Source organism: Antechinus flavipes, chromosome 3 (assembly GCF_016432865.1).
Source record: "Antechinus flavipes isolate AdamAnt ecotype Samford, QLD, Australia chromosome 3, AdamAnt_v2, whole genome shotgun sequence".
Classification (NCBI taxonomy): domain Eukaryota; kingdom Metazoa; phylum Chordata; class Mammalia; order Dasyuromorphia; family Dasyuridae; genus Antechinus; species Antechinus flavipes.
Window position 1 is genome coordinate 544,033,604 of NC_067400.1, and position 25,843 is coordinate 544,059,446.

At 36.0% G+C, this 25,843-nt stretch overlaps 1 pseudogene; it reads right to left on the minus strand.

Annotated features, from left to right (window-relative positions):
* LOC127557381 (transketolase-like) overlaps nt 1-23,946 on the minus strand; it is a 164,887-nt pseudogene extending 140,941 nt beyond the window's left edge.
* Nucleotides 23,947-25,843: the final 1,897 nt, after the last annotated feature.

Consider the following 25,843-nt stretch of genomic DNA (forward strand, 5'->3'; position numbering starts at 1 on the left):
GAGGCTTCTTCAAATGTGAATTGGAAGATGGGATCCATCTTCCAGTGTTCACAGACAACTGGGATCTCAGCAGCAAACAAAAATGAAAACAAATTGTAGCCAGAACCCTTTGAAGTGAGGATGGGGGTTGGAGGGCCAGGGGCAGTCAGGGAAATGAAAGACTGAGTCCTTGTAGCTAGATTACCACATGAAGCAATTTTTTTTTCCTTGAGAAAAGATCAAAGTGAATTAGGAGAGCATAAAAATATTAAAAGGACTGCATTCTGATTAATTTGGTTAAATATCAAAACTTGGTTTGGGATAGAGTGGGGGGAAAAAAGGAGGAAATGGAACAAAGAGGGGCACGTACCAAACACTGGCTGAATCTGTTAAAAAAAAATGCTGACCAGCATTAAATTAAGGCACAACTGAAGATTACACAAGGGTAAACATTGCCACTAATGTTTGACTAAAAGCTAACTGAGGGCTCCAAATGACTCCACTTAATTTACAGACCAGGCCTGTAACAGCCCCAGGGGGACTAGGGGAGGGGGAGGGGGTAAGAGGGAAGCATTTTATAGTTAGAAACCATGTTATTATTTTTAAATTTAGAAAAAAAAACTTGGCTAAAGTAGCTGCTTTAAAAACTACAGAGAAGGGGACATTTGTGTTGCGTATGTGTGCTGTGTGCGCACGTGTGAGCTGGCATGTATGTCCAAGTTTTCTGAGCTTGGTCTGGGAGAATGACAAAAACTCTACAACTTCTGCTTAAAAAATAACAAAAACTCGACTAAAGTGTCAGAGAGGGAAAAGCAGAAAGATGGAAGAAAACAGAGAGGAAAGGGAAAGAGAGAAAAGGAGGCAGAGGAAAAAAGGATGAAGAGGGAGAAGAGGCAAAAAAAGAAACAGAGACAGAGAAAGAGACAGAGAATGAGAGAGAGACAGTGACAGAGAGATCAAGAGAGAGACAGAAAGAGAGAGAGACACAGAGAGACAAACAGGAAAGGAGAAGGAGAAGGAAGAAGAGGAGGAGGAAGAAGAGGAGGAAAAAGACAAGGAGAAAAAAAGAAAAAGAAATGAAGAAGGCAGGTAGTAAAAAGGGAGAGAAGAGATAAGGAGAGTAGGGGAGAGTCACTGAAAGGGGTTTAAAGTTACTGCTCTGTAGGAGCAAATGTTAATAAATTTGGAATGTGACTCATTCTTTGGGCATAGGTGAAGGGGGTAAACCCCAAATGAAAGGGGGTATGTGCTAAATCCCAGTGTTACAAATGAAATACATTTAGCTTTGTAATATTCAGTGGAAGCCTAAATGTACTAGATAATAGCCAAAATCTTACTATCTTCCTCCTTGCCATAATCTTTTTCTTTTTGATTCTCAATTTTATAAATGCTTTTAAAATCTGATATGCAGTTTTATTCAGTGACATCGAAGTTGATATCTTTAGATTGGGTTTTCATCATATGCTTTAGTTTTTTAGGCCTAGGAATGACCATAATTACTGAACAATTCAATGGGATGGAATGGGCTAATTCAGCGCTTTTTACTGCATTTTTTCCACATAATGTCTAAAATCTTTTTTTTTTCCTCCACAGTAACCCATGTTTACAAAAGCAAGGCATTTAACCCACACATTTCCTGGGCTTGAATCATTTCCTTAATAAGGCATAAAACGTTTACAGAATTACTCCCTTTACATTAACACTTCATTGTTAGCAGATAGTGATCAGTGTATGGTGCATTAGAGACATGCTACCCATCATTTCATAATGTGTAGCTATATTATTCCCCTTCCGTGCCACAGGCTGAAGAATGAATTTAGAAGAATAATTATGAAGTGTGTATCTCAACAGATCTTTATTCCTCTTGTGCCTGTTTGCTTTCTCCCATGCAAACTCAAAAAATATTACCTAGTCTAGCTTAACTTTTGATGTTTAAATAATAGCTAATATTTAAATAGTGCTATAAAATTTGTAAATGGTATACTCTATTCAAGATGTTCCAAGAGTCTTAGGGCATTTTAACCAACCTAACACTTTTGGGATACTTCATCTTCTCTCATTTAATTCTTGCAATGATCTTGTGAAAAAAAGTGCTATTATAATCACCACTGTACAGAGAGTGAAACTGAAGCTGAGGTTAAGTGATTAATAACTTTATCATACAGCTAGTAAGATGTAAGACTGGGAACTTTACATGTCTGACTCTACATTCTGATAGATAATATTATCTTTTCTTGGTTTGTTTTCTGCTGAGATCTGTGGTGAAATCATCATCCTTGAGAATGCCTGTATAAGAAATTCATCAATGAATATGGATCATCTGTAATTTACAGTTTTGAAATGATAGCTGAGACATGGAGAAGTTAAGGGTAGGATAAGGTACGTCAAAGGTAGAACTATATCCAGGTTTTGCTACCTCTAAGGTCAATTCTCTATGTATAATGTATTCTGGATACTCCTTGCCATACCTCATATTTTTAGACTTATAAAAGATTTTCCTCACTAACAACTTTGTAAGGTAGGATAGTATTATCATCCTCCATTTTACAAATGAAAATATTGAGCCTCAGAGAGATTAAATAATTTGGTCATAGATGGTAAATGCCTGAGTAAGAATTCAAATCTAGGCATCTCTTGACTGCCTTTTAAACCTTCCCCTAGCTTTTAAAGTGTTACAAATGATGTGTATCCCAAAAGTCTTAGTACAGTTTTAAGATTTAATAACTTTAAATTATAAATACTACAAATTTATAAAGATAACATTTCCAAGTTTACATATTGCAATTTGTTTTTTTACAATTATCTGATTTTTTTGAATTTAAAAAATTTTTAATTTTAACAAGTTGAATTAATACTTTCTAGATGGCTTTTTCTCAGATCAGTGGATTAGTTTAGGATGCCGTCTTATTTAGTCACCTTGGGTCACTTCGTCTGTTTCCATTAAACTTTTCTTGTGAGATCACATATAAAGTCTCATATATGTACCAGAATGTCATTCTTTGGACAATCTTAGGAGTAAAATCATTAACAGCCCTTTTAGTCACTAAATAACACTGTTCAAAAATTTTTACCAAATTTACCAAATACCAAAAAATTAACTAGAACATAGATAATGTTAATATGTGGCTTTCTAAGTCAATGTTCACCAGTAGGACAGTTGAGTGATCCTATTTCTATTTGAATCTGACACTATTATAAAATGGTTAGAGGAGGTATTTGCCAACTGACTCACCATAATGTATCCACCTAATGTGGAATTTACCTCTAGCACCAATCCAATTCAATGTGAAGCTCCTATTACAAACCAGGCATCAATTATTCTGGAACTAACAATAGAAAGGCAAATAACCCAGTCCTATTTTACTTGGTCAGCTCAACCTTGCAGGTTTAGCAATCATTTCAGAAAATGGACCTAATTTGTTTGGAAACTACAGCTTCTCATAAAAACCTTACTATAATGTACTGAGATAATGAGAAGAGCAAGGGCCACTTTTTTCAGGCACACAGTTCTAAATATCTGGTGCCCTTTGAGAAAGGTAAATGAAAAATGAGATAATACTCTTTAATGCTCAGGAGAACATCATATAGTCACACCATATTTCTTTTCTTTTTAAAATATTTTATAGAAAGTGTACTTCTCTTAATATAGGTTTTTTAACCCAAAAGATGAAATTTATAGGATTTTTTAAAATCCTGTAAAAGAAAGATTGGATACAGGGAAAGGGGATTATAGATTGTACTTTTTGTTCTCTTTTCATTCTTTATTAAAAGCCATGGCCTTAGAATCATAAGATCTGGGTCCAAATCCTGATTTTGAAACTCATTAACTATATCACCCTCAGTTTCTTCCTCTGTAAAATGGGATTTCCAATACTATTAGTTCCTCCCTGATGCTCTACTTCCCTAACCTTATCATTCAAATTTCTTAGATTGACATTTCAAGCCTTCTGAAATCTGGATCTTATCTATCATTCCAGGTTTATATTCCCTTTCATATATTCTGCATTCCATTCAAACTGGCCTTTGAGCTATTCTCTGAACTAAGAGTTCTCATCTCAGTATCTTTGTCCAAGCTGTTCCTGGGACCTGGAATGAAGCCTCCTCACCTCAATTTCTTAGAATCTGACTTCCTTCAAAGCTCAGCTCAGAAACATTTCCTTTTTTCATCCCTTTCTTTCTAGGCATTAGTGTTTTTTCCAGAAATTACTTTGTATATATGCCTATGTGCCTATATTATAGTTAAATATAGTAGAACAGAAACACCTGGAGGGCAGGGAAGGTTTCATTTTTGCCTTGGTAACCCCAGCATCTTGTACAGTGCCTTCCATACAGCCCTAGCTAGCAACAACTCAAGAGAGATGCTCAGAATATAAATATAAGCAATTTATATCTTACAGGATCACAGATGAAGAATTAGAGGTGAAGTTGAGAGGTTTTTGAGCCTAATCTCCTCGTTTTCTAGATGAGAATAGAAAATCTAGAATATCTAGAAAATGAGAATATTGGGAACTAGGTAGGTTAGGTGACTTGCCCCAGAAAATCCAGTTAGAAAGTGTCTAAGGTGTATTATAAATCCAGTTTTTTCCTAATTCCGAGTCAAGTGCTCTACTCACCAAACCATTTCTTGCTTATACAGCCTGTATGAAAAAAGGAAATCAATCCATAAATCAGCCAACATTTTTAAGGACATGCTGTTTGTTGTTGAATTAGTCTGATAGGTGCTAGAGATACAAATATAAAGAATGAAATAATCCTTGTGTACAGAATTTTATGTCATTTTAAAATATCTTAATGGAAGGAGGAATATTCTACTATTTCTCTTAGTAATTTTCCCCCCAAAATTCCTTCCAGTGTTGAGTCACCTTCCCAGATGAAAACATCTTTTTTTTTTTTTTTTTTTTTTTTTTGGTCAAAGGAACCTTTGTTTTGCTACCAGTGAAGCTAATCTCTCTAATTCTGTAAAAGTTATATAAAGATAAACAATTTGGGAAGAAGACATCCAAATAATTTTAGATCTTAATAATAACAATGAAGAGAAATATAAATGGTTTGTGTTGAATTCAGTTCAAATCAATTTTAAGAGCTAAATTGGTTATTTCATCCCTGGTAGAAATGCTGTTGTCACTCTTGTTACTGCTTTTGCTACTTTCAAAAGTAATTTTGTTACTTTTTTAAAAAAGTTAATCGAACAGTACTTATTGATTCCTTACTAAATACTAGACACTGTGCTAAAAACTGGGGATACAAAGAAAGGCAAAGATAGTTCTTGCTCTCAAAAAGCTGACAATCAAATGAGGGAGCAGACATAAAAGTATTGTATACCTACAGGATAAATGAGAAATAATAACAAAGGGAACACATTAGCATTAAGGGAAGTTGAGGCATAAGACAGTGAAGGTAAAGGTTTTTTGCCAAAGATGAGATTTTAGCTGAGACCTGAACAATAAGAGATCCCATTGTACCTATTCCTCTGGACAGATATGAAAAGATCAAAGTTCTAGTTTTAGCTCTTCATCTGAATGGCTAGATGATTTAGGCTCTATGACTTTTTTGCTTTGTGCGGTGGTTTCCTGGTTTAATATGATAAAGAAAGATGATAATATCTTTCTTTATTTTTCTCCTCAGAAGCAGCTCAGTGCAAGTCCCTAAATTTAAAAAAGAAGCTTTTTTTCTGGAAACTGAGAGAAATACAAAACTTTAGAGCTGGAAGATGTCAGAGGATATAAAATTTGGACTGTGTTTGAATAGGGGCCCTTTCTCTACATTCCTGGACTCATTTACACAACTGGTCTACTTTTAATGGTCTCTAATGTTGGAGAACCCACAAATTCCAAAGAAACAATTTCATAGAACTTCACAAAACCATCTTTTGCTTCCCCTTAGGCCCTTCTTTTTAACATTTCTGAGTGAAGTGATAAAATAAATGAAAATGCACATACACACCACCAACCACCAGAACAACCCATACACTTATATCTGATTGAATATATTCCACTCAAAGCTGACAACAAGTTCATTCAGGGACTGAATCAACTAAGTGCGGTAGAGACTGCTGGTATTGGGCAGAGGACCCAGAACCAAATATGTATATTGGATCTGGAAGTGTTCTGCCCTCTCCTTCTTTTATATAGACAAATAATCAAAAATAGGGTAAGGTTATGTTCAAAATTATTGGTAGTTTGGAGGATGTTTTGTTTTCTTAAGGGAAAAAAAACTAAAAAGGCTTATGTGAGAGGAAGTAGATATCCCAAATCTAACATCTCCTTCCACTGCCTCTTGATGGGATGCTCCATGTCCTTGCTCTTGGTGGGATTAGGTGGCATGCTTCGTGCTTCATACACTTTCCAACCCACAAGGATCTAGTAAAATTTGAGGCTGGTTGTTGGAACCCTAGTTCACAATTTAAGAGTAGCCTCTTGTCTCAGTGGCTGTTTCCACAGACCCAAATCTGTGACTTGATGGAGCTAGGACTAAGCCGCAGGAGGCTTTCTCACAGCAAAATGTTTTAAGATAATATGACCTTGCCATATTCTCAGTGAGTCCCTGTGGTAATAGAGCTCTTAAGGGAAAGCTAAAATTTTTGGCTAGCCCTAACATGGAAGAAGAGAGGAGAGGGGAGGATGAGGAAAGAAAAAGAGAGATTTTTTTTTAAAGTATTAAAAATGAAGACTAACAAAAGACTCTTTTACTGTGAAGTTTTTTTATGCTGGGCATAGTACAAAAGGTTACTAGTAAGGCACCAGCAGCAGGTTAATGTCCCTAAAATAAAGTAGAAGCCAGTAATAACATGGTCATACAAATAGAAAGTTACAGCTGGTAAGAAAGTCTGTGCAGTAACACACCATTAGATTTAGCAATTACTATATTTACAGAAATATGTCCTAACCTCTCAGTAATGTGCAGTGGTAACTGTAGAATAGGGTTCTGCTACTGATAACCCATTTTTTTCCTCTGGCACAGCTCTCTAGAGAATTAGCCAGACTTAGTAGTAAAATTAGACATTATCTCCAAAAAAGTTCTGGAGGTCAGGTTAAAGTTATCCAGTTCTGTAATGGCAGACAGCTGGTGTGTATGCAAGTACAGTGTGTGTGTGTGTGTGTGTGTGTGTGTGTGTGTGTGTATGTGACTGATAGAGGGGAGGGAGGAACAGAGAGAGAAACAGAGACAGAGATAGAGAAAGAGACAGAGAGAACTGGAAAAAGAAAGAGGCAGAGAGATAGACAGACAGAGAGAGACAGAGAAGAGAGGAGGAAAAAGAGACTGGGAAAAATAAAGAGGGAGAGAGAGAATGATGTATGCATTTGGAGGGAGGAGGGTAGCAGAGGAAGTATGGGCAAAGAGAGGAGTAAAGGCAATAGGAAGAAAAGGGAGTGGGGAAAAATAAGAAGGGAGAAAGAAGTGGAAAAGATATAAAGAAAAGGAAGAAGAAAGGAGGAAGAGAGGAAGAAAAAAAGAAAGAGGAGAAAAAGAGGAAGAGAACAGGAGAGAGGTGGGAGAAAAGGAAGAGGAAAGCAGGAGGGAGGAAGAAAGAAAGAGAAAAGAGGGAGAAAGATTAGTGAGAAGGACCAAGAAGGGAGCAAAAGGAGATAGGGAATTTCTGCAGTATCCTCAGTGTTGGAAATGTCATTTGCCAGTGAGAGTATCATTGAATGTAGTAAGTGTTGGGAACAGAACAAAATTTTTTAAAATATGGCATATTGTTGACCGACCAGGACTAGCTTGCTCTAATTTACCACCTATTTGCAGAAACATCGATTATAGTTTTATATCCTACAATGATTGCAAATGTTTCTTTTATGGAACAAACTTGGTTCAAAAAGCTTATGAAAACTGCAGCTGGCAGAGAGCATCTGTTTCATTAAACTGGCCAAAAGCCACCTTTCTCTGGTTTCTATTTCTGTGAAAAGCTTTTCAAACAGCCTTCATCATGCTGCTCCCTAATAATCAACCTTTCTCTTCCCTTCTATGCTGGGAGATCTGCTTGACACCCACCTGATGCATAACCTTCTCTGCTTCTGTTGGCTTGGAGTGGATTTATTCTTCTTTGTTTCTGTCATCAGATGATGTACTGCCCTGTTGATTGCATGTTTTCAAATGACTATGCATTGCCTGCCTTTCCTGTGCTTACAAAAACAAATGAAACTAGAAAGGGTCCCAGCACACCATGGGCTAGCCACAGGAATACAGAAGAGTTCACTATTTCAGCTCAGCTTTATGTTATAGCACTGACCCCTATCCTCCCTCACTCAGCGTCCATTCCAGGTAAGTGTTTTAGTTGTTCCAAAATGCTCAGTGCTGGTTCATGTAATTAAATGCATAAAAATGATAAATTCCCATCGTCCCCTGTCTTCCAATGTCGTTGATCTCTGCCTTTCACTGGGTGGCCTGGGAGTCTCTGGGAAGGGAGGAGGGGTATATAAAAGAAAAAAAATCACATTACAATTAGCATCTCACTCAGGTTTCTTCCATACATTTTACAAAAAAATCAGTGATGGAATTCTTTTTTATTCTTCCACTAGACGGGATGTTTCAAATCTGTCAATGAATACCTTTAGCAGGGATGATTTCTGATGACTCCATATCAATCAATAAAATTTTATTAAGTGACTACTATATGCCAGGCATGGTATTAAGCACTAGGAATACACAAAGTGTCAATAACTCAGTCCCTATCTCCAAGGAGCTTAAATCTAAAGTAGGGAGAAAACATGCAAATACATAGAAAGCAAACTATATACCAGATAAATTTACAAATAATTAAAAGAGGTAAAGCACTGGAATTAAGAGGATTGGGAAAGGCTTCTTATAAAAAATGAGATTTTAGTTGAGACTTATAAAACTTAAGGAAAGTCAGGAGACAGAATTGAGGAAGAAGAGCATTTCAGACATGAGGAGATAACTAGAGAAAATGCCTGGAGCTGAGAGATAGGTAGTTTTGTTCATGGAACAGCTAGGTTCATGGAACAGCATTGTCTGCACCATGTCTGCAATCTTATTACTATGTGGGAATGCAGGTAGAGAGGCCACAAAATTATACTTCTTACTTATTACCCCCAAAGCCCATTTATTTATTTATTCATTAATCCCTCTATTTGTTTATTCATTCATTCATTTGTTTGTTTGTTTGTTTTAATATGCATTGCTTTATGAATCATGTTGGGAAAGAAAAATCAGAGCAAAAAGAAAAACCATGGGAGAGATAGAAAAACAGAAAAAAAGAAGTGGACATAACGTGATGATTTACATTCAGTCTCCTTAGTTCTTTTTCTGGATGCAGATGGAATTTTCTATCCAAAGTCTGGTTTTGCTTTGGATCACTGAACAACTGAGAAGAACCAAGTCTTTCACAGTTGATCATTGCACATTCTTGCTGTTTTTGTGTACAATGTATTCCTGGTTCTAATTGTTTCACTCATCATTAGTTTGTGTACATCTTTCTAGGCCTTTCTAATCTCAGCTTGTTCAATTTTTTTTTATAAGAACAACAATATTCCATTACTTTCATATACCAAAACTTGTTCAGCCATTCCTCATTTGAGGGGCATTTACTTCTTTTCCAATTCTTTGCTACCACAAAAAACAAACAAACAAACAAAAAAAAAAAAACAAAAACAAAAACAAAACTGCTACACACATTTTTGCACATGTGAGTCCTTTTCCCTTCTTCTTGATTTCCTTGAGATATAGACTCAGTAATAGTGCTGCTGGGTCAAAGGGTATGCACAATTTTATAGTTCTTTGTGCATAGTTTTAGATTGCTCTCCAGAATGATTGGATCATTTCATAACTCCACCAACAATGCATTAGTGTCCCAGTTTTCCCACATCCCAGCATTTATCATGATCTTTTCCTGTCATTGTAGCCAATATGAAAGTATAAAGTGCTACCTCAGAGTTGTTCATTTGAATTTCTCTAATCAATAATTATTTAGAGTGTTTTTTCATATAACGATAGATGACTTTAATTCTGTCATCTGAAAATTGTCTGTTTATATCCTTTGACCATTTATCAATTGGGGAATGTATATATATATATCAAATTTGACACAATTCTTTATATATTTTAGAAATGAGATCTTTATCAGAAACACTGGCTATAAAGATTTTTTCCCAGCTTTCTACTTCCCTTTTAATCTTGTTTCTTGATTTTGTTTGTATAAAACCTTTTTAATTTAATGTAATCAAAGTTGTCCATTTTGCCTTTAGTAATGTTTTCTAGCTCTTCTTTGATCATAAATTCTTCCCTTCTCCAAAGACCTGATAGATAAATTATCCCTTGCTCTCCTAATTTGGCATTATCCTTTATGCCCAAATCATATATCCATTTTGATCTCATTTTGGTATGGGGTGTGAGATGTAGGTCTATGCCTAATTTCTTACAGATTATTTTCCAGTTTTCCCAGAAATTTTTGTCAAAGAGTGAGTTCTTATTCAAGAAGCTGGAATTTGTGTCTTGATTACTATAGACCTTGATTATTGTGTCATGTATATCTAATCTATTCCACTGATCCACCACTCTATTTCTTAGCTGGTACCAAATGGTTTTGATGGTTGCTGGTTTATAATATAATTTTAGATCTGGTACTTTTAAGCCACCATCCTTTGTATTTTTTAAAATTAATTCCCTTGATATTCTCAAGTATTTGTTCTCCCAGATGAATTTTGTTATTATTTTTTCTAATTCTATAAAATAATTTTCTGGCATTTTGATTGGTGTGGCACTGAACAAGTAGACCAATTTAGGCAGAATTGTCACTTTTGTTGTATTAGCTCAGCCTACCCATGAGCAATTGATATTTTTCCAATTGTTAAGATCTGATTTTATTTGTATGAGAAGTGTTTTGTAATTGTGTTCATATAATTCTTGGATTTTTCTTGGCAGGTAGACCCCCAAGTATTTTATTTTGTCTAAAGTAATTTTATTTATTTATTATTTTTTTTTTATTTTTTTTTTTATTCTTTTCTTATAATAGCTTTTTATTTACAAGATATATGCATGGGTAATTTTTCAGCATTGACAGTTGCAAAACCTTTTGATCCAATTTTTCCCCTCCTTCCCTCCACCCCCCTCCCCCAGATGGCAAGTAGACCAATACATGTTTATGTTAAAGTATATGTTAAATACATTTCCATACAGTTATTTTGCTGCATAAGAAGAATTGGACTTTGAAATAGTGTACAATTAATCTGTGAAGGAAATCAAAAATGTAGGCGGACAAAAATAGAGGGATTGGGAATTCTATGTAGGGGTTCACACTCATTTCCCAGAGTTCTTTCGCTGGGTGTAGCTGTTTCAATTCATTACTGTTCTATTGGAACTGATTTGGTTCATCTCATTGTTGAGGAGGGCCACTTCCATCAGAATTAATCATCATATAGTATTGTTATTGAAGTGTATAATGATCTCCTAGTCCTGCTCATTTCACTCAGCATCAGTTCACATAAGTCTCTCTAGGCCTCTCTGAAATCATCCTGCTGGTCATTTCTTACAGAACAATAATATTCCATAACATTCATATACCACAATTTATTCAGCCATTTTCCACTTGATGGGCATCCATTCATTTTCCAGCTTCTAGCCACTACAAACAGGGCTGCTACAAACATTTTGGCACATACAGGTCTCTTTCTCTTCTTTAGTATCTCTTTGGGGTATAAACCCAGTAACAACATTGCTGGATCAAAGAGTATGCACAGTTTAATAACTTTTTGAGCATAGTTCCAACTTGCTCTCCAGAATGGCTGGATGTGTTCACAATTTCACCAACAATGTATCAGTGTCCCAGTTTTCCCACATCCCCTTCAACATTCCGCATTATCTTTTCCTGTCATTCTAGCCAATCTGACAGGTGTGTAGTGGTATCTCAGAGTTGTCTTAATTTTCATTTCTCTGATTCATAATGACTTGGAGCATCTTTTCATATGGCTAGAAATAGTTTCAATTTCTTCATCTGAGAATTGTCTGTTCATATCCTGTCTAAAGTAATTTTAAATGGAATTTCTCTTCTATCTCTTGCTGATGGACTTTGTCAGTAATATATAGAATTTGTGGGTTTATTTTATATCCTGCAACTTTGCTAAAAATGTTAATTGCTTCCAGTAGGTATTTGGATGATTTTTCTCTAAGCATATTATTATATCATCTGCAAAGAGTGGTAGTTTTATTTCCTTATTGCCTCTTCTAATCCCTTTAATTTATTTTTCTTTTCTTATTGCTAAAGACAACATTTCTAGCACAATGTTGAATAATAGTGGGTGTCCTTGTTTCACCCCTGTTCTTATTGAGAATGTGCCCAGCCCTTAAAGCCCATTTGTCCAAGATCAAACAGTGCCAATGGTGGTTTCTGATTTCATTGTCACCATGGCCACCTACAGAGAACCTACCTCTAAATTCTGAAGTGACAGGGCAAGTTGAAGCTGAGTGAGAAATGAGAAAAGAAGCTGTTTTTAATTGTCCCTTTCCTGAGATTAGAAGCTTGCTAAAGGAAACTATAAGACCTTTTCATTCATTAACCAATTTTTCTATAATATATAGTATTCACCCCAAAATGCTATTAACTAACCAAGTCACAGGGTGGCAGCTACTGGAGGAGAAGTGGGGAAAGAGGTAATAAAGACTCATGGCTCCATTTGAGTATATAGTAGGAAATTTCTCCTTCTGAATAACTCCTCAAATTTTGATTGAAAGGAAAACACTGGCATAAGACTGGGAGAGATTTCTGATGATGACTCTGGTGGTTGTTATTTTAAATCTTTCTATTTTCATACTTTCTCTCTATCCTCCTCACAGTTTCATTTTGCTTAGCATTTCCCATTGTCTGTGCCTCCCATAATTCAGTAAGGGCAGGAAGACCAAGCAGACTGAATTGAAGGAGAACAGAGGACCTAGAAATAATAGAGTTGGTTCACTATGACATCAAGAAATATCACTTAATAAGCAAAATCAGAAAATGATATTTTCAATAATAAACTATCCTTCCTGATTTCAGTGGAGCATGTACACTTGGGTACTCAACCCTGAAGAATTCTTGAACTTTGAATGATAAAATACTTCCATCATTGTCAATTAGTCAGTCAACTAGTATTTATTAAGCACCTATTATGTGTCAGATACTGAGTTAAGCAATGGGGATAGTAAGAAAGGCAAAGGGCAGTTCGGCCAAGAATTCACAATTTAATGGAGGATTCTGCATTCAAACAATTATGTATGAGTAAGATAGGCACAAACTATATAGGGCATCATCTCAGAGGGAAGGACTAGATTAAGGAGAACTGGAAAGGCAAAAGAAGAGAAGTTAGCTAGGACTTGAAGGATAACTAAGAGATAGAAATAGGAGACAGAACAATCTAGTCCTGTGGAGAGTCAGAAGGAGTCAGGAGATGGAATTTTCTGTGTGATAAAAAGCAAGAGAGTGAGATATTGGAAGACTGACTGGAAAGGTGAGTCTGAGGGAAGGTTATAATGAGCTTTAAGTGAGAAACGATTTTGTATTTGATCTTGGAGATTGTAGGAAACCAATGGAGTTTGTCGAATAGAGGGATAATCTGATCAAATATGAATGTTAGGAAGATAAATTTGACAGCTAAGTGGGAGATGGACTGGAGTGGGGAGAGACTTCAGGCAGGAGGAGGAACCACCAGGATATTGCAAATAGTCCAGGTGTGAAGTGATGAAGGTCTATCGGGGTAGCAATGTCAAAGGGGAGCAATTTGGAACTATGCCCAAAGGGCTATCAAAATGTCCACCCTCTGATCCAGCAGTGTTTCTACTGGGTCTGTATCCCAAAGAGATCTTAAACATATACAAAAAATGTTTGTGGCAGCCTTCTTTGTACTGGAAGGAAACTGGAAACTGAGTGGATGCCCCTCAATTGGAAAATCGCTGAATAAGTTATGATATATGAATGTTATGGAGTATGATCGTTCTATAAGAAATGATCAGCAGGATGATTTTAGAGAGGAATGGAACTGATGCTAAGTGAAGTGAGTAGAACCGAGAGAACATTGTACATGGCAACAGCAAGATTATATAATGGTCAACTGTGATGGATTTGGCTCTATTTAGCAATGAAGTGATTCAAGCCATTTCCACTGGACTTGTGATGGAGAGAGACATCTGCATTCAGAAAGAGAACTGTGGGGACTGAATGTGGATCACAACATAGTATTTTCATCTTTTTTGTTGTTATTGTTTGCTTACTTGCTTTTTTCTCTCATTTTTTCCTCTTTTTGATCTGATTTTATTTATGTGCAGCATGATAAATATGGAAATATGTTTAGAAAAATTATACATGTTTAACCTATATTGGATTGCTTTCTGTATAGAGGAGGGAAGTTTGGGGGAAGGAAGGGAGAAAATTGTGGAACACAAAATTTTACAAGGGTGAATGTTGAAAACTATTTTTGCATGCATTTTGAAAATAAAAAGCCATTATTTATTTTGTTGAGGCTAATACAGGGTCACACAGATAAGAAGTATTAAGCATCTGAGATTAGATTTGAACTCAGGTCCTCCTGATTTCAGGGCTGGTGCTCTATCAACTGTACCACCCAGCTGCTCTTAAAAAGCAATTTAATAAAAGAGTTACTGACTCAGTGAAACTTTGGGATCTTCTCTCAGCCATTCTTGTCTTCTGGCTACTAATTATGTGTTTAGTCATCAATATTCTAAAGGGGAATATATTGGAATAAAGGGGAGAGGCTAATGACCTTTCCCCTCCAAGAGAATATAATAGCAAGCAACAAACATGAAATCAAAATTAAATGTTATAAAAAATGAATGCTATGGAATTATAATGACTTATCTTGTCCTCAGTGAAAAGACATGAATTTTTTCCTTGTCTACTGAAGTGGGAAACTATGGGTAAGAAACATTGCATAGAATTTTAGACCTGGCCAATTTTTGATAAGTTTTGCTAGTTTTAAAATTCTTTGTTATAAAGGTTTATTCTTTGGTGATACAATGAGGTATATGATGATTTAAGGTTCACAAAAATGATTCGTTTCTTTGATCTTTAAGCCCACCCTCTTAGATGAGTGCTATTAGGATTTTTATTCTACAAATAAGGTAACTAAGCCTGAGAAAGATTAAGAAACTTGCTCAAATTCATAAAACTAGTTGGTAAGAGCATTAGATTAGGATTAGAAATTCAACCAAGTCTGAGTTTTAACTATAGGGCCACCTAGCTGCCTTAGGAATATGTTGAGAAATGAAGGTTAAGTAAGAATAAATGATACCAATAAAATTTTTTAAAAAGAAGTGTTATTTAAGCAAATAATAGACTAGCACTGGAGAATCTAGGAAGCTAGTTGGAGCACTGGGCCTATTCTCCTGAGTTCAAATCCAGTCTCAGATATTAGCAGTGTGATCCTGGACAAGTCACTTAACCTTGTTTGTTATTCACCTGCAAAATGAGCTGGGGAAGGAAACAGCAAACCCCTCCATTATCTTTGCCAAGAAAACTAGCAAAGGGGATCATAAAAATATCTGAAATGACTGAAAGACAAAATGAATTAAAGGATGGATGGCTAGTTGATACAATGGATGGAGGGCCAGGCCTGAAGTCAAATTTAACCTCAGATACTTACTAAATGTATGACTCTGGGTAAATACTTCCCCCTGTTTGCCTCAGTTTCCTCTTCTGTATAATGAGCTGAAGAAGGAAATGACAAAGCACTCCCCATCTCTGCCAAGAAAACCCCAAAAAGGGTAACAAAGAGTCAGACATAGACATGACTGAATGAACAAACAACAACAAACAGGAGGATGGGTTTCTCTGTACTGTGTGAAGAGAAATAATTGGATTCAGCTGTTTAGCTTCAAAGAGAAATGAGAATTAGATAAATTGAGAGTTAAATAGAGACTATACATATGTGCATGTGTGTTTGTATATTTCATGGAGAAGAGGTGATCCTGTTTTTATAAAAAAAAATAGGAAGCACAAGCTTATTAGGAAGAATTGGCTATTACTACAATTCTAAAAATACAGCTCTATAGGGATGATAAATTACCATAGAATAAATTCATTCTAGGAATCAGGAAATGTAACAAGGCTATTTGGGACCATCAGTCATAAACAGGGGTTCTTAACCTAGAACCCATGGATTTAAAAAATATTTTGATAATTGTATTTCAATGTAATTGGTTTTCTTTGTAATCCTATGTAATTGACTGTATGCACTTAAAACATTATTTTGAAAAGAGATCCACAGGCTTCAGTACACTGCTAAAAAGGTCCGTAGCAAAGAAAAAAAAGGGTAGAAGCTCCATTATGGGAATTTAGATTAAGATACACAGGGGACTTAGGGTTGTAAGGGACCTAATGATCCTCTAAGATTTTACAGAAGAAACTGAGGTTAAAAAGGTGAAGGAACTTGCCCAAAATTATATAAGTACACATACACATGCAAGAATAATTGGAATATTTGTTTATATATGTATGCAATATATATGCATATCAATACATACAATATAACAAACATGCAAGAAGAATAGGAGACTAATTGGAAAATCTTTACATATTAATATGTTATATATGTATATTATATGGAATAGGTAAATGTATATAACATGCATATATACATATACCAAACATACATGCACATGTATGTGTGTATGCATTCATACTTTATACCTACAATTTGTACCTAAGTTCTCTGATTCCAATTCTAGTAGTATTATTTTGTTAAAAATTGGCATTCTAAGACATTTGAATCAAGACCAAAGTTTAAGGAAAAGAGTGGATCTTTTCTGTGTGAGATGAGGGTGTAAAAAACTGAAATCCACAATCAAGAAAAAGTTTTTTTTCCAGGATTGGTCATTGTCTTGATGTCAGAACCTCAGTGGACTCAGTTCAGACCTCTGGCAACTTTGACTAAAAGTCCATGTCTCTCTTTTTTTTTTTTTTTTTGTACAAAGAATGATTGTTAAGCAAGGGAATAGGGAACCCTTGACAAATATGAATTATAGGCTGTGAACATTAATAAATCTGGAAATTATCTACCTCGAGTGAAAAAGGGGAGTTTCTCTCCAACACTACAATACTACTCACTCCCCATTTTTGAACAACCTCAGGGCAGACCAGAGTTTCAGGGTGTATCTTTTTAATGTAGCTCGTCTCAAGGGGGGAATCGAGTTAAGCAACTTATCCTTTTTCATGCCCTGTATTTACAGGCAACAGTCCAGCAGGGTAACATTAAACCTCAGATAGATTTATTTACACCAGTATTTAAACAGAATAGTAAAGGAACCCAAACTATGTATGTAGAACGAGAGAGAAAACAGTATCAGGAAAAGAAAGTATGCAAACATTATCTTAAATGACAAAAGAGAGAAAATAAAAGAAACTTTTCCCTAGAACTCCAACCCAAAGGACTATACCCAAATTCTTCTTGTCAGTTTATGATTTTCAGCAATCTGTTCTCTTCTCTAGTTTTTGAGTCCCAATTTTGAGTCTTAGTAGCTACTCATCCCTAGACATTTTTGTTACTTAGTGCTAGACTGAGTTCTCATTCTGGGTACCAATCAAATGGGCAGAAAAAAAGGATAATTTTTCAAAATTTGCTAGTTTAGCAAGCCCTTTACTACAGTCATCATAGATGTTACAAATGCATAAAAAGATGTTGAACATCAGAAAACCAGGCTTTCTATTGTACCCTGAAGCAGAGTGGAGAAGTTATGAAACTTTTGCTTATTCTAACAAAGAGCCTTCTTCCTTTGCCCGCCCCCAACTGCCTGTTCATTATCCCTTTCTTGCTTGTCTGGACTTGTCATTGCAACTTGTAGTTGGGCCAAGTACAAGGCGTAATCCTGTGGAGGAAGCTACTGGAGCTAGATTAGCAAGGGGGCTGGGAGTCGGTAAAGTCAATAGTTATCTGCCAGTTGTAGACAAAGCAAAGATGGTTTCCAACCAAACAGAATTATGACTTTAGTTTGGAAGTGTTCAAAAGTGAGAATATTGTACTATACTGGACGTTGATTCAGATCCAAAGTGTATTTCAATTCATCAAATGCTTTCTCCTTTTCAAACGTCTTGAATTTAATGAAATGAAAAAGAAACTTTTATCTAGATTCTTTGCCTTTATTTTAAATTTAATCCAGAGACCAACAAGTGCTATGTTCGCTTCTTTTTTTCTCTCACAGTTTTTCCCTTTTACTCTGATTTTTCTCTCCCAACATGATTCATAAAGCAATGTGTATTAAAATAAATAAACTTATTACAATTGAAAAATAAAATTAAATTAACCCAGAGAATAAGAATTTGTGTGTGTGTACTTCAGATTCATTTACACTTAATCAATTAAAATGTTTTAAAAAGAATTATTTCATGCAAAAGAAAACTGTTGGTCATTTTTATATTCTTTTTTTTTTCTTTTAAGGCAGGAAGTTATGTTTACACCATAATAAGTGAACTGTAACAACGGAAGGTTTGGGCGCTGGTTTTGAGTCTCTAAATTTGTTACATTAGAGACAATTTGGAATTTGTCACATCTTTCATGCTTGATATAAACATGGGCTCCCCCTGCTGTGTGATTAGAGAATCACCTATAAATTGGACCAGGTCACCTTTTCTATAAATGATGAGTTGAGGTCTTTCCAGTTTCCTAATATCCTTCAAAATTCCACAAGATAGTGGATCTCTACTTCTACTCTGATCACAACAGACTTTTGTGTGTTTTTCATTATCAAAGTCCAAATTTTTAATAACAAAATAAAATGTTATCCATAAAGAAATTACAAAGTTCTGTTTGGATGCTGTCTGATAACCTTGTGCTTTCAAAAGTGATAGCACTGGATAAGCTTTAGAAAATCCTAATAAACTAAAAAAAAAAAACTCTTTGCGTGTAGGTTCAGCAGTGAACAATATCATTATTGTTCTAGAATTAATATGGCTTCATTTAGAAAGTGGCAACAGGATGATTAATTTTTCAGCCATGGCAAATATTAATGGGAGGGAAGGGAGAGAAATAAGCATTTATTAAGCACCTACTGTGTGCGAGGTCCTGTGCTAAGTATGTTACAAATTCTTGCTTGATTCTCACAACAACCCTGGGAGGTAGGTGCTTATTATCTATTCCCATTTTACAGTTGAAGAAACTGAGGCTAACAGAAGATTTATTGGGATAAATATCTGAAACTGGTTTTAAGCTACTTGCCTTAATGGTCATTTTCTAAGTTATAGATGAGTTGTCACCTGTGTCAGGGTTGGGGCTATGTCCAGAAAATGTCTCAGGAATCCTTTTAATTGCCTATTTTAGACTTTTCAATGACACCATAATCAAAATATTCCATTAAAAAAAATCTAGCAATTTAGCCAGAGAACATTTTTCTAAAGCTTGTGACTTTTTTGGTTGATATGAGTGTTTAAATTTTCTATAGGTCCATTGCCTAGTCTTGTCATTTAATTAATTAAATTAAATAATTTGCTGATTACTAATTAATGAAAATGTTAGATGATAGCTACCCCTATGAGCACTGCCATCACCTCTAATCCCTGTTTGCATGTACAAATAAGCCATTAATGTCTTCCTCAAATGTCTCATAATGTCATGGAGATGAACCTGGATTTTGAAAGTTTTCTAGTTTCTATCAAGTTAAAAAGATCAGTTGAATAGGTTTCACAAAAGGTTGTGTATTTATCATTTAAGGACGAGCTACAGTATTTTTAGATGCAAGTCTGATCATATTCATTCTCTTGCTCCAGAAGTTTCAATAGCTCCCTATTACTTCCAGGATAAAACAAAAATTACTATCTTTGGAATATAAATCCCTTTATAATCTGGCTCCAATCTTTTTCCAGTCTGATTACACATTTTTTCTGTCTTATGAACTCTTAAGTTGATCTACTTGTTTTCCACACATGGTATTCTGTCTCCCTTATTCATTTGTTTTCAGATGTCTGGCAACTGGGTAGCACAGTAGCCAGACCTGGAGACAGAAAGAGCTGAGTTCAAATCTAGCCTCAGACACTTAGTTGTTGTATGATCCTGGGCAAGTCGCTTAAACCTGTTTTCCTAATCTGTAAAATGGACTGGAGAAGGAAATGGCAAATCACTCTAGTATCTCTGCCAATATTTTTCTCTCCTTCTCCCCACCTCTCCCCCCAAATGGCAGGTAATCCAATACATGTTAAATATGTTAAAGTATATATTAAATACAACATATGCATACAAATATTGCATTCTTTAGAGAACTTAAGCGGTATGTTTGTATATTTAAGAGATTCTCTGACATATTAACAGATAAATCAATCAACAAACTTTTTATTAAGTATTTATTATGTGCCAGGATCTGGTCCAGTTCTAGAGGGTGAGAATATGTGTAAATATTTAGTTAAATACTAGGTGTTATTCTTTGTCCTTGTTCTGGAAGAGGGACCAGGACATTAGGGAGGTGATACCCTGACATACAAGTGAGACGGATTTAGGTGAGGGAGGGCTGGGCAAGGTCACCTGCCTCACTTTCCCCTCTAGAGCCATCTGGGCCCAGTATATAGATCAGGTTGACTGGAGATGGCTCAGGATGCAGTGGGAGACCTTGGCCTTTTGAAGGTCTCAGTTTTACTGAGCCAACACTCATTCAGTGATTAAAGCTGGGTAGCAATTAGTTAGAGATTTTTCCCCATTTTGTTTTGTTTTGGTTTTGACTAGGTAAATACAATGAAATCAGAACAAACAGATGGAAGAAACCTTTATCAGGGTGTGGGGATAGGGGATGAGTGGAAGAGGTCTCTTGTGTTTAAGTAGTGACAGTATGATGTAGTGGCAAGATCCCTGGCTCTGGAATTAGAGAACATGAGGAGGGCTTCTCCCTCAGTCATGTTGTAATGAGAATAATAGCTGACATTTATGTAGCATGTGTTAGCACTTTACAATTAGTATTCCATGTGATCCCTGCAATTGTATTATTCCCATTTTACAGATGAGAAAATTGAGAAAAACAAAAGTTAAGGGACATGCCCAATTTCTAAGTATCTGAAGTCAAATTTAAACTCAGATTTTCTGACTCCAGGCACAACACTCTTATCTACTATACCATCTAGTTGCCACATTATTTATATTGTCTGTCTCACCTTAGGAAAATTGTATAACCTTCCAGTTTCTACATCTACAAAAATGAGAAGATTTAGAAGGCTCCGTCTAACTTTAAAATTGTATAATTATAGGATAACCTCAACATCTTGAAACACAGCCAAGAACCAGGAAGTGAGCAAAGACCTCTGAGCAGTTACAATAAATAACATTAAGTATATAGACTAAAGCTCATGAATTTACTCTAGGAGAACATTAGACCCTCCCTGAAAGCTGACTTACTCGTACTTTAGACACAATTCTAACAAGGTTGGTTTCCTAGTCCATAGCAGATAAGAATGAACAAATTAGGAAAGATGGGGGAGGGAATCAGAAAAAAAGGGTCTACTACAAGTAGACATTCTTATATGTGTAAAAAAGTGACTGTTGAGAAACTAACATTGAAGTGAGGAGTGAAAAAACATACATAAAAAAAAAAAAACAAGTATTTACACATCAAACATGTATGGCACTATTTACTAAAGGGAGAAACTTGACAGCCCCTGAAAGCAACACTGCATTTCAGTTAAATGCAACAATTAATAAGTAATAATAAAAATTCATAATGGTGATCCTAAGTTGCCCAAAAAATAGTCAATTAAATTTGATCCACTCTAAGAAGGCAGAGATATGACAATATATTTTATTTTATTTTATTTATTTATGTATTTATTTTTTTAAATAACTTTTTATTGACAAATCCATGCCAGGGTAATTTTTTACAGCATTATCCCTTGCACTCACTTCTGTTCCGATTTTTCCCCTCCCTCCCTCCACCCCCTCCCCCAGATGGCAAGCAGTCCTTTACATGTTAAATAGGTTACAGTATATCCTAGATACAATATATGTGTGCAGAACCGAACAGTTCTCTTGTTGCACAGGGAGAATTGGATTCAGAAGGTATAAATAACCCGGGAAGAAAAACAGAAATGCAAGCAGTTTATATTCATTTCCCAGTGTTCTTTTTTTTTTTTTTGGGTGTAGCTGCTTCTGTCCATCCTTGATCAATTGAAACTGAATTAGCTCTCTTTATCGAAGAGATCCACTTCCATCAGAATACATCCTCAAACAGTATCGTTGTTGAGGTGTATAATGATCTCTTGGTTCTGCTCATTTCACTTAATGGCAATATATTTTAGACAGATTTCAAACTAAAATGGTTAGACTGTCTTTCCTGGGGTCATCCACTGTAAGCTCTGGGAGCTCTCACAACTCATTCCTGGTGATCTCTTCTAACACTGTAACTCTACAGCCAATCCCAAAGAGATTTTGTAACTTCCGCACAGTGATTAATCAGTTAAAGTTAGGGACAAATTGTCCTCCCCCAAAAGAAATCCACATGAAAAAAATTTGGCCTTTTCTTCGTACTAGAGAAGCCTGAATTTTTTCTTTTTCTTTTGTGCGGTGTTTATAATAACTTATTCTAAAATGTGGGCTGGTACTATACAATACTATACATATATTTCATACATTTCCTAGTTTCTAAACTTTTTCTTTGTGATCTGCTTACTTTTGTGTGTCATCTGCAGTTTCCACAAAACTCCCCCTCAAATTCTCATTTAATTTCTTATGCTAACTTGTGACAATCGCCATGTAGAAGGTAAAGCTATAATTATTGGGCATGAGACCTGGATTTGTAGTGAGAACAACTGATTTTGAATGTCAGTTCTGCTACTTACTAGCTGTTGAGATCTTGGAAAGCACCAGTCTCTGGATCTCAGTTTCTCTCATCTGTCAAATGAGGGATTTGAACTAGATAACCTCAAAGATCCCTTCCAGCCCCAAATCCTATCTCCCTAAATTAAATAAAATCTCACTAATTCATACAAAAGCAAGGCAACTTGAATTAATAACAAGCTGAATTATAAAGTATATATATCTAACTTTTTTAACTGATTTTTTTTTTCTTAATGAAAGTTATTTCTTCCTCTTCAAAAGTCTCTCAATGCTTGTCTCAGGGCCGCATTTTCACTTAGCATATGTTGCCTTGCATTACATTTATTTGTGTAAATGTTTTATGCCTGGCAGGAGAATGTAAACTCCTAGAATACAAGCTTGCTTTACAGCCATTTACCCTTGAATCCCCAGCATCTAGTAGAGTGACTTGCAGCTTAAGAAATGTTTTTTTTAAATTGAAGTGAATTGAATTCAAATACATACAATACCTTCTGCTGTGCTGACAGAGCAGTTTACCCAATTAGCATCTGAATTGTTTAGTATTTCTCAGACCAGGGCCAGTAATGCAAATTACAAATTAGTTAGGGTCTGAATTAATTCCTTTTAATATACTGTTAGCCAACACCCATATTCTATCGATTTCTTATTAGAAATTCATCTTTTGTCCAGCTTTTGATTTTGGTCTTTGACTTAAGTTTATCTTGTGTGTTATTCTAAGATTCATCCTTCCTCAAAATTCGACAGTTAGAAGAATAAGAGCCTTTCGTTCTGAAAACCAGGGATTGTCTTTTGTTTCTACTGAATAATTCTTACAGTCTTGCTTCATTAAAAATGAGAAGGGAATAAAAATCCAAGGATTTTTTTTTTCTTTTTTCTTTTTTCAACACCTGCTTTGCTGTTCAGCTTTGCATGCCTCCCCAAGTTTTCAACAGCTTGGAGTTTAATTATAAGATTAGTAGATATTACTAGTTCTTTGTATGGAAATTAAAATGAAAAGGAGAAAAAAACAAAACAAAACAAACAAACAAACAAAAAAAAAACCAATAGAAAGTCCAGGAAACAACCCAATGTCTCCTTCTTGGTCTCATCTCTCCCAGTCTCAGTGACTCACTTACTGTTCTACAGCTGTTTCAGCATTTTTTGTGTAACACAGTGGGGGAAGGGGAGCAGTGTGCTCAGCTGATGCAATCCCCATGTGGAAGAGGCTGCTTCCAAGATGCATGTTGACATGCAATGGAAGGGCCCTACTCCCTCATTTGGAGCATGGACTGAATGCTAGAATTGGTTGTGGTCAGCTAAGCACATGGTGGAGAGATGGGCTGTTGGATGGCAGCTGAGATGGAACTAGGGAAGTTCTAAAGACCCTAAGCAGCCAAAACAGGTTTCTGGGTCTTTCCTGCTGGCTGCTGTTCCAGGGAGGGAGACAATGCTGGAAGGGGAGAGGCCCTAACATGTGGCCCATTAACACAGGCCTCTGGCTTTCTGTTAGTTCTTTCTTGCTTTTAAGCAAAAGAGTCTTAGAAAAACTAATGATCTTGTGAGCTTCCAAAGGTCAGAACCCAAAACCACTGGAGTTCTGGGAACTGGAATCCACCCTGGCTTTTGTGGTCAGCTTAGAGAGTGAGAAGTGAAATCCTAAATGATCTGTTTGATGGGAAACTAAAGAACTGATCCCTGAGGCAAGCAGGCAGAAGGTTCTGAGAGAGATCAGTTTTAGCTCCAGGGTCCCACCCTTTGGGGAGGTGGTCCAGACTGCAATTCAAGTTATGTCACACTCCTGAGACATACCCTCTGTAGATCTCCAGCAGTCTCACCTTGACAGGCCCTGGCAGAAATCCCAGTCATGCCCCTGAGGTTAAATTTCCCCTATAAAACCTACTTGTGGGCCATCCCATGGCCGCTGCCTTCCTTTGAATCAGTCCTCTGCCTTGGTGGGGTGGGGGTTCTTTTCCCTTTCCCTTCCCCCTAACTCCACTATGCTTCTACTTTCCTTCCTTACAGCTAACTCTTTTAAGATATAGAGTCCCTTTCAGTATTTAGCCTGCCCCAATATCATGGGGAGCTCCTTTTCTACTGGTAATTATGACTTTCACTGAGGAACTTATATTTCATATGCTCTCCCACTCTTATTTCATATTTACTATCACTGGTGACTATTGTAATCTATTCCCCTAAATAAATCTACCTTTTGCCAAAGAGAATGGCTAGTGTGAATTCTTCTCAGACTGAGCCCCAACTTTTGGTACTTACCATCATTTGGGGACGAACTCCATATCATAGATCACATCATGTTTGACCTAGAACAGATCAAAGATAACCAAGAGAAAACGACAGCATCTTTAAAAGTGAAGTTCAATCAATCAATCAATATTTATCAATCACTCTGCTAAGCATTGGGCATACAAAAAGAGACAAAAAGGCAATCCTTGCCTCATGGAGCTTACAGTCGAATTGAGGAAACAACATGCAAACAAATACACGACAAGCAAGTTACCTATTGGATAAATAGAAGATAATTAACAGAGAGAATTAACACCGGAATTAAGTGGGTTTAGGGAAAGCTTTCTGTAAAAGGTGGTATTTTAATTGAGATTTAAAGGAAATCAGTGGTCAGAGTGGAGGAGGAGAAGAATATTTTAGGCCAGGGGACAGCCTAAAAAAAAAATGCATGAAGTGTCTAGTTCAGGGAACCAAAAAAGTAGAGGGAATAATGTGAACACATGCATGTTTGTTGAATATATCTGTGAAAACTATTTGTCTGGTCTTGCTCCATTTTTGCATTAGATATCATTTTCAAAAGATAATTAGTATTAATTGGTCACTGATGATTAATGTAGTAGGGGAACACAATGGAACAGGATCCAGAGCCAAAAAAAAAATTACAGAAAGTACCTCCAACCCCTCAGGGGTTCCCCAGAACTCTCAGAGGGAAGTTTAGCTTGTCTTGCTCTGGTCTGAATCATCTGTATGAGTGTGAGCTGGGATGAGATCTTTAGCATTCATACGGGTCAAATTAGTTTTGAAGCCAAGGTTATTGGTGACAAACTTGTGTAAGTAGTGAAAAAGCTCATTAACAATATAAAGATACTATAACCTTTCTTTTCCAGACACCCAAAGTT